Genomic DNA, 10,386 nt, shown 5'->3' with positions numbered 1-10,386 from the left:
GTCCCTGAGCTAGCACTAGAGAGGGTGGAGAAATGTGAAAAGCTAACACTGTGGCTTTGCAACGGTGAGCTGTATTTCAATGCTTTGGCCACAGCTGCTGTAAGGCTCTGGCGTCTCTGGAGGTCCATCAACGCAGAACGCATTCCACAGTCCAGACGACAGTGGCAAAGAACCTGCACCGAAACCACTTTATTGCTCCACACACCGGGATGTAATTTCATATGCGTGAGCTATGTCAGCAAGAGGTTAAGGTGATGAACTGCCAATCCGCTGGGCACAGCCCATGTGGGTTTGGATCCTATTTTTCTTGTAAAGACCTTGCTTAAGCGCATTCTGTAAAGGAAGCGTGCATGGTGCAGACATTGTTGGCGTCTGCATGAGCAGTTAGTCTGAAGGGGAAATTAGGGTCAGGTGTTTTCAGTCAACGGGATGACAATCAGGTGTGAGTGAGCACCCTGTCTTATTTGTAGAACAGGGATCTATCAATGTCTGATCTTCACAACACATGTTTGTGGAAGTGTATCATGGTATGAAAAAAGGAAGTTTGTGAGGATCTCAGAAAAAGAGTTGTTGATGCTCATCAGGCTGGAAAAGTTCAAAAAAATATCTCTAAAGTGTTTGGACTCCACCAATCCACAGTCAGACAGGTTGTGTACAAATGAAGGAAATTCACGAGCATGGTTACCCTCCCCAGGCGTGGTCAACCAACAAAGATCACTCCAAGAGCAAGACATGTAATTGTCCACGAGGTCACAACGGATCCCAGGGTAACTTCTAAGCAACTAAAGGCCTCTCTTGCATAGGCAAATGTTAATGTTCATGAGTCCACCATAATGAGTACACTGAACAACAATGGTGTGCGTGGCAGGATTGCAAGGAGAAAGCCACTGCTTTCTGTAAAGAACATTGCTTCCTGCATGCAGTTTGCTAAAGATCACATGGACAAGACACAAGGCTACTTGAAAAAACGTTTTGTGGACAGGTGAGACCAAACTAGAACTTTTTGGTTTAAATGAGAAGGGTTATGTTTGGGGGAAGGAAAACACTGCATTCCAGCATAAGACCCGTATCCCATTTCTGAAAAATGGTGGTGGTAGCATTACAGTTTGGGCCTGTTTCACTGCATCTGGGCCAGGACGGCTTGCCATCATAGATGGAACAATGAATTCTGAATAATACCAGCAAATTCTAAAAGAAAATGTCAGGACATCTGTCCGTAAACTGGATCTCAAGAGAAAGTGGGCTGTGCAGCAAGACAACAACCCTAAGCACACAAGTCGTTCTACCAAAGAATGGTTAAAGAAGAATAAAGTCAATGTTTTGGAATGGCCAAGTCAAGGTCCTGACCTTAATCCAATAGAAATGCTGTGGAAGGACCTGAAGCAAGCACCTCATGTGAGGAAACCCACCCACATCCTAGAGATGAAACTGTACTGTAATGAGGGATGGGCTAAAATACCTCCAAGCTGATGTGCAGGACTGATCAACAGTTACTGGAAACGTTTGTTTGCAGTTCTTGCTGCACACCGAGGTCACACCAGATACTGAAAGCAAAGGTTCACATACTTTTGCCACTCACAGGTATGCAATATTGGATCATTTTCATCAATAAATAAATGACCATGTGTAATATTTTTGTCTGGTTTCTTTAATTAGGTTCTCTTTATCTACTTTTAATACTTGTATGAAAATCTTATGATGTTTTAGGTCCTGGTAATGAAGATGTATAGAAAGTTCTAAACGGTTCACAGACCTTCAGCACCACCGTAAGTGGGATGTAAGGTCATAGCAGAAGAGCTCTTCCGCAAACACTACTGATGTGACCGTGGACCATGGGGTCTTAAGCCTAGACGAATCGCGTCCAAAAGACCACGCCTTAGCTCTGTCTTCAGCTGGAAATGGTTAGATGTCCCCGGCAGAGCTGGTTAAGTTAAAGGCACTTGAGTCTCACAACAGCCCATTTGTCGCGCCCATGCCAGATTTCTTGTTGTCCGGCGGAATGACCCGGTCACCTTCTTACCACGAATGGGTTTACCACCACGTCAGCCTGGGGTAGTGTGGCTGAGTGGTCCAAGGTGCTGGATTTAGGCTCCAGTCTCTTTGGGGACGTGGGTTCAAATCCCACTGTTGCCAGGGTAGTTAGCTGAAAGTAGTTCTGCTTAACTTTCCCGGAGTGGAAAGTGGTTATGCTCAACTTTCCTTAATTTCTCCAGTTAATTCTCAGTGGTAGTCCTTACCACTACAGATGCAATATATTTTTCACCACATGTTGATTCCATGTCGCTGTTCCGAAACTTGGTGTTTTCTTTTTTTTTTTTTTTTTGAAGATCTACATTTTGAATTGCCTCTGCTACCGCGTAAACCAGTTAATACTTTATTGGCTTTATTTTTTCAGCTTTCATCTCTTTTTGTTTATTTCTTTTTTCCCCAGACAGCGATTAACATTCATCATTTTACCTGAGAATAAAAAGCACTCTTAGGCGGCAGGTAAAGTGAACTATACACTTACATTTACATTTATTCATTTAGCAGATGCTTTTAACCAAAGTGACTTATAAATAACAAAATTGCTTATTTACTCAAAAGAAACATCGGTATATTATGAATAGCATTTGAATGGTTTAAACTATATATGTAGTGTCAATTCAGGAATATCATTATACGTTTGTATGCCGAGTGAAATTTCTATTGTCTACTGTTCAGTGTCTGTTGTTTGTTCAGTAGTCAAACACACACTTAAAATAAAGTCTTTTGGTAACAAGTGAGCAGATCACACAATTATGTTAGATTAAGTTAGAATATATTAGAGTAGATGTGTGTCTTTTCAATAGTTGTATAATTAAATTTTGGGTCATTGATCTTTTACTCTAATATGAAACCTGTCAAGTTATTTTAAAAGAATCAGTGACCATAATTTTACTTTACAAAACATAATTCATAACTAACTAAATTATTTTTATATATTTATTTATGTTAATTGTTCATATCTATGGGTACTATTCAGGCCATCAGCATGAAGAAAAAAAAAATCCCTGGGAGAATCAACGTGTCCTTCAGGAGAGGCCCATCAGGTCATTTACTTCGGGGCTCATCTGAAGAGTCAAGAAGCATTAAAGACAATCCTTCTTTGCAAGAGAAGTCAACACCTCAAAGAAAAGATGTGGACAGGAACAATACAGCCTCCCGCTCCGTTCAATCCACCTGCTAGTGGTGTTCCTAAAGACGTACCTCTGACAAAGGCAGCAGTTGAGAAGACACCAAAAAAACAAATTAGATCCTGTTTAGCTTGTGGTCAGCCAAATTCTCGTTACATGGGTGATGGCTCCTCTGTACATTTCTTTTAGCAGGCTGGTGATGTTAAATACTTCTACTGCTCCAGGAAAGTCTTTGAGGCATACTCTGCAGAGGGCCTTCTGGTCATCTGTGCAGGTTCTGCCACCAGCCACTAAAACAAGGACCCAATAGCCCTCATATCCACACTGGTTTCCCTGGAGTGGCAGGCAAATACATTTACTGTCCTTCTAAAGTGCTCTCCTTGTATCAAGCACAGGGAATGAATGCAGAGACGACGTGGGCAGAGTTTCAGCAATCCTCATTCTATGAGGCTGAGAGGCAGAGGTGGATTGTTGAAAAGAGAAAATAACTTTGTTGTGAAACACAGTATTTAAGGTCTGTGCATGACATGTCTGATTGCAAGCCAAGCACAAGGTTGGATTTTGGTAAATAGTTACAAATCCTGTGTAATACTGTTGTCCATGAATCTCATTCTACGTTTTCTGTGCGCTCTCTCTCTCTCTCTCTCTCTCTCTCTCTCTCTCTCTATATATATATATATATATATATATATATATATATATATATATATATATATATATATATATATATATATATATATATATATATATATACCATTGTGGAATTGTGTATAGACAACATTGTATTTAAAAAAACAAAACAAAATTGTCCTGTGTATTTGTAAATATGTTTTATCTAGCTTGTATTTGTAAATGTTTTAAAATCTTAGTCCTTATTTGGAATACATTTTCAATAACTTACTATAACACACCCTGCATATATTATTTAGATAGTTATTGTAATTTTGACAAATTGTTAATTTCACATTCTTCTTTAACAGTTAATTTTACACACTGAAAGAGTATCGGAATAGTAAATGTTGACAATGCCGATTTTAAAAAATTACATAGATACAATATGTAACAGATAAAATAATATAAATATTTGAACGGATGTTTTTACGTTAGGTTCGTCTGACCCTCCTCCTGGATTTTCCTCGCTTTCTATTGGCTAGTCAGCGCTCTACACCTACGTGTGACCGGCCCCCGCGCGGCAGGTGAGAATTCCGTGTGGTAGGTCAGAATTTGACCACTGAACCATCGATGCTTATCTTAAAGGATTAAGGACAATGCAGAGTGTGCTTTTCATTAAGTATTGTTCTGATTAAACAGTTTGGTTTCAAAATAGAAAAGGAACATCCTAAGTCTCTTGTATATTTCAGCAGCATGGAGTTGGTCTAGTTTGGGCAGAAATGATAAGGCTTGTAATGTTCTTTTGGTGAAGGCTTAACTTTCAAAATTCACTTCTGCATTGGCCGGGAATTGAACCAGGCCTCCCCCGTGGCAGGCGAGAATTCTACCACTGAACCACCAATGCTTAGTTTAAATAAGTTAAGTATTGTGCTGCTTCAGCAATTTGGTTTCAGATTTGAAAAGGAGAATCCTAAATCTCTTCCTTATTTCAGCAGCAGTCGCACACTATATTTCCAGATACTGTATAATATTATAATATCTCCTCAACATGCATGTAATACAGTCTACATACCGTAGAGCAGTGTTTTTCAACCACTGTGCCGTGGCACACTAGTGTGTCGTGAGAGATCGTCAGGCGTGCCTTGAGAAATTGTCCAATTTCACTTAGTCTTAAAATTCTTTTTTATTAAAATTTATTCATTATTATCTGCAAATAATAAGCCATTGTTGAGTGTCTGTGCTGTAATATAGTGACTGGCAGAGTAATGTAATATTCGTCCGGGTGGCAGCAGGTAATTGCCTCCTACCTTCTTAGAGACAAGAGAATTAGTGAATGAACCGAACACACGGATGCAAGGCCGAAATGAGAACCTGCTTACAAGCATGGATAAAATAAATGGATTCCATTTAAAGGTGCACCTCTGGCAACAACATGTGCAAAGTGCCAACCTTGAGATGTTCCCACTCACAGAGGAACGGCAAGATCACCCTTCTGCACTATGCGAGGTAATAGGTAAACATCTGAAAACTCTTGAGGAGAAGTTGTCATTTTATTTCTCTTCAGCCTCCACTGAATGCCTTGACTGCTGTTGGAAAGGACATGACTTTACAGGAGCAGGAGGAACTAACTGAACTGAAACAAGATCGTGGTTTAAAGCTAAGATTTGTTGAACTTTCTTTGGACAGTTTTTGGTTGACTGCTCCCAAGGAGTTCCCCATTCTGGCCAGCAAAGTTTTGACATTGCTCCCATTTTCCACAACATATGTGTGTGATCTGAGCTTTTCAAGCCTAACTGCTATAAAAACTAAAAACAGTGAGAGACTGAGAGCTGTTGAAGAAGAGCTTCGTGTATGCCTTTCTTCAATTCCTGCCAGGATATCAGCTTTGTGTTCATCTAAACAGGCCCAGGTTTCACACTGAGTGAGTATAAATAAATTGAGAAACTATATTGTAATTATATACACTGTATTAGGCTACAGAGTGTCATTCTGTAACATTTTTGGTTGGTGGTGTGCCACAAGATTTTTCCAATGTAAAAAATGTGCCATGGCTCAAAAAAGATTGAAAAACACTGTGTTACACTACACAATTTAAGAAGCTACACTTACTTCTGCTTCCATTTTAACACTTTTCAGTTTTGGAGCAACAATAACAGCAACAACAACAACAACAAAAAAGTGTTGGAACAAAATAAATCTTATTTTCCATTCCAGGTTGCACGTATTCGCGGGTGCAATGCAACACTGTTCCACACACAAATAACTCTTTTGAATGGTTAAATGACTAAAATCAGAAAGCGCCACCAGTATATCTGACAAAGATGACTCATGAACCGATTCTTTAATCACTAGCTGAAAACGACGTTTTGAATTTACACAAATGTCAAATAACAAATACAACATTCTACTTTCTCATGAATATGGTATAGTGCATTGCTTAATCAGCAGTTTTTCTTAGAAAGACAAGATATTTAAATCGAATGAATTTAATGAAATCACACATCAAGCTGTCTTTTCTAACAGAACATTAAATTTAGCATTAGCTCCCAGTTTCAGAAAGTTCTAGCCAGACATTCAGGGGGAAAGAATCAGAACAAAATGTAAAATAAAAAAAGTAGTGAAAGATGAAAGTGAAGGAATAAACGAGGGGTTTGTGTCTTAGTTGTTGAGTAATTAAAAACTAAAAAAAAGCTGTGAGAATCAGCGTTTGTCACAACAATGCCAAACGCTCTGCGTCTCCTGACTATTTCTATGGGATTGTTCCCAAACTGAGAAATCAAGGTTCTTCAGTCATGTTTCCCCCACAATCAAGCTTTGGAGTTGACTCCATATTCACAATGACTATAGAGTCGACTCCAAGGCTTGATTCCTTTGAATCGACTCTATTCCCATTACCTGGTATCTACGAATTGACACCAGGTATTAGGAATCGCTCTGTTAATCATGATAATGATCCTATGTACTTAATATTGCGGGTTGTTCCCCTAACCTTTAATTCGAGGTTTGTGCTGAATCGATTCTTGGAACAGACTCATTCAGTGTTGCAATCGATTTCAGAATATTACCAAGGGTTTGAATCGTTATCATTTCCCCTGCTTCCATTTGTAGGAAGCTGCGTTAATCATGATGAACCCAGGCTACGCAGGCAGGACTGAGCTCCGGGACAACCTGGAGGCCGCTTCAGATGCGTCTCCATGATTGTGCCCGACCACACCGTCATCGCAGAGGTGTGCTCGGGTGCCGTCATTCATTACATTATGTAATGAACGCAATAACGGATGTATTCTGGCGTGTTACAGAACCGTTTCATGTTGTCTTTTTTGCTGTAGGTGGACTTGTGAGCTGAGGGCTTCAAGTCCAGTGAGACTCTGGCGAGGAAGATGATTCAGCTGTATAAGCTGTGCAGCAAGCAGCTTTCCCGGCAGGACCACTACGACTTCAGCATGAGAGTCGTCAACTCTGTTATCGTCATGGCCGGGTATGTCCGTCTACGAGCAGGGTGAACATATTAGATTAGATTAGATTAGATTCATCCGTTGTTTTTTCTAAATTGTTAATTAAAACTATCTATAAATGTAACAGATGTCTTGCTGGAATAAATTGAGTGTGTGTGTGTGTGTGTGTGTGTGTGTGTGTGTGTGTGTGTGTGTGTGTGTGTGTGTGTGTGTGTGTGTGTGTGTGTGTGTGTGTGTGTGTGTGTGTGTGTGTGTGTGTGTGTGTTCCAGGTCTCTGATGCAAGAGAACCCACACCTGAGTGAGAACGTGGTGTTGATTAGAGCGCTACGATACTCCAACCTGCACAAGTTACTCAAGGATGATGCAGAACTTAAAATAAAATAAACTGATAAATAGTAAAGAACGCCAAAGCTTACATATGGAGTATCAAAGGTGTTGGCTCAAATTTAGCCTATTACCCAAAAACACTTAAAATTCAACTTAGAAGCCAATACTCACATCTACCTCTGAGCCCAGTTGGAGATAGAAAAAAACACCAGCCGTGAGTGAGAAGAAGCAAGGGTCCAGCTTTATTGGTTCCGTTCCACCACACGAGATCCACACCGATGAGAATTCTCAGAAGTGATCTGATACCCTGAGCTTAAGCTCCAGTATTTATACTGTATTTACCCAGTAAATAACCCATATGTTTCAAGAAGACTATGATATCACTACCAATAGGGTTAAAAAAGAGCTCATCTACCTTACTCTTATGTTCCAGAAAAGGGCTATTCCACTTGCACATAGAATCAAAACCAGGGGTTCTCAAATTACACATAAAATCAAAACCAAGGGATTTCTGATAACCCAGAAAATCAAAACCAAGGGATTCTACTAACCCAGAGAATCAAAACCAAGAGATTTCAATAACCCAGAGAATCAAAACCAAGGGATGTGAATAACACGTAAAATCAAAAGTGGAGAGACAAAACATTATCATTATCACAGAATCACTGGAATCAGGCACTAGGAGGAAATTCCAGGACAAATTAGGAAATACAATTAACTGACATTTGCAAATTCTTTGCAACTAAAAAGCTGTAATTATATACTATATAACTTTTTTTTAAAAGCATTTAAAGTATATAACATTAGCACCTTGTAATGTTATACCAGATGAAAAGTAAAGAATCCTGGAACATCTGAACATCCATAATCTGAAAATCTTGAACCTAGTGTCAATCGAGTCAATCCAATCTTTCTTGTGTGCGTTTAGCGGTATTCAGTCGGACCTCGTTCCTGGTGTGGGCGTCCCCGTGCATGACTACGGCGTGCTTCAGTCGAACATCGAGGCAGCTCTATGCGCCCGCTCCCTGCAACCCTTCCCCAGCATGACCGCCAAGGTGATCCAGCTGTACGAGACCATGCTGGTGCACCCGGGCGTCTTGCTGGTGTGCCCTACAAGAGGCGGTTAGACAACGGCGTACCGTGCCCTCGCTGACGCACTGCGCACTCTCCATGAGACAGAGGGCTGCGAGGTGAATCCCTTCTACAAGCCCATCGAGACCGACGTGCTCAACCCGCAGTCAGTGAGCATGGACGAGCTGTATGGTGAAGACGACCCTCTCACACTGGAGTGGAGTGCCATCAAACCGTCCCTCGGCAGTGACATCGTCAACACGCACAAGTGGGTGGTGAATGACGTACCTGTGGACGTGCCTGTGGATTGAGAAAATTACCTCCGTGTTGGACAACAAGAAGGCGCTCTGTCTGGCTAACGGTGAAAGGATCAAGCTCACACCTTCTACACACATGTTATTCGAGGTGTTACCCATCAGACACAGGTAGCACCGGTCCTAAAAACCATCACAAACAAGCACAAGCATGTCATTTCCAAGAAGATTTTTTTTTTTTTACATTAAACGCGTTCCTGATGGAAAGGTCATCTTTAAGACTTCACTCTTTCAGACAGCTATAACGAGCGATAAACGCATTCGAAGCATGTTATAAAGCCTCCGTAATGCATTACGCATAGTATTTAAATAAATGTTATTATAATAACATGCACTACACTACATTATGAATTCTTAACGTATTGTTAACACGTCTTTACTGTGAGCGGGATGATGACCAGACAGAGGCAGGCTCCCAGGTACTCATATCCGTAGACGTACTGATACAGAGCCATTCTGGCCACGCACTTATCCAGATCCACGTCCCAGTATTAGCACAGCTGCTTCTGCCACTCAGAGTTACTGCTCGAGTCCACCTACGTGAACACATACAAAACGACATGTGATATATATACGATCTCACTGTATACGAATTGGGTATTCTCGCTGATGATATAGCGTGGATAGTTTATAATGAGTGCGTTCATACTGTATAAACCTGGGAACTGATCTGCATATGCACTGCTGTCAGAGCTGGAGTTATTTTTAAAAGATTTATTAACAGCTTCTGACCAATCAGATCTGACCACACCCATGATTCCCTTCGCTCTGAAGAGAAGGTGTGTAGCCGTCTGTACCCTTTCATTGATGAGCTCGGTGACGATGTCTCTGGTGTGGACATCCACAGTAATGAGAGCTGTGATGATGCTCTGATGTATTTTGGGTAAGTTACCCAAGAGTGGCCAACACATTCAGCCTCTGTATAAACACACACACACACACAGAGTAATACCCGTACATTACCACATATTACACCATACACCATTATGTCATGTAATCAGAGAAGGAAATCTGAACTACAGTTACCAGCAGCCATTGCAACACAGTCACATGACCACCTGCACCTGGATCACATTCCTGGTAAGCACTTGTGTATTTAGCCACAGTTTTCACTGCACTCTTTGTCTCGCGTTTGTCTTTCTTTACCTTTGTCCCTGGTGCTGTGTTTTTCTCTTTGGTTTATGTTTAGTCTTTGCCACAGTGATTTGCCCCAATGTCAGTGTCTTTTGTTTAGTTCTTTATTAAACTTGAAAAATCTGCACTTGCATCCGTCTCAACCTCCATATCGTGACACAAAAATATAAATATAATATAATATATATAAAATGTGTGTGGGGGTATATATTAATAGAGAGAAAGGCATTTCTTCTCAGGGGGGAGGGGAGTAATCAATAGGAAGAAGGATCTGAGAGGGAACATGGACAAAATTAATGGAACTTTTTCCTGGTTCG

General features: G+C 40.7%; 1 non-coding gene across 1 annotated transcript; it reads left to right on the top strand.

Annotated features, from left to right (window-relative positions):
- The first annotated feature begins 2,051 nt into the window (after positions 1-2,051).
- Positions 2,052-2,133, top strand: trnal-uag (transfer RNA leucine (anticodon UAG)). Its single transcript has one exon. It is a non-coding gene; the product is annotated as a tRNA-Leu (tRNA).
- Positions 2,134-10,386: the final 8,253 nt, after the last annotated feature.

Source organism: Ictalurus punctatus, unplaced genomic scaffold (genome assembly GCF_001660625.3).
Source record: "Ictalurus punctatus breed USDA103 unplaced genomic scaffold, Coco_2.0 Super-Scaffold_100046, whole genome shotgun sequence".
Taxonomy (NCBI): Eukaryota; Metazoa; Chordata; class Actinopteri; order Siluriformes; family Ictaluridae; genus Ictalurus; species Ictalurus punctatus.
This window is presented reverse-complemented; position numbering and strand designations above follow the sequence as displayed.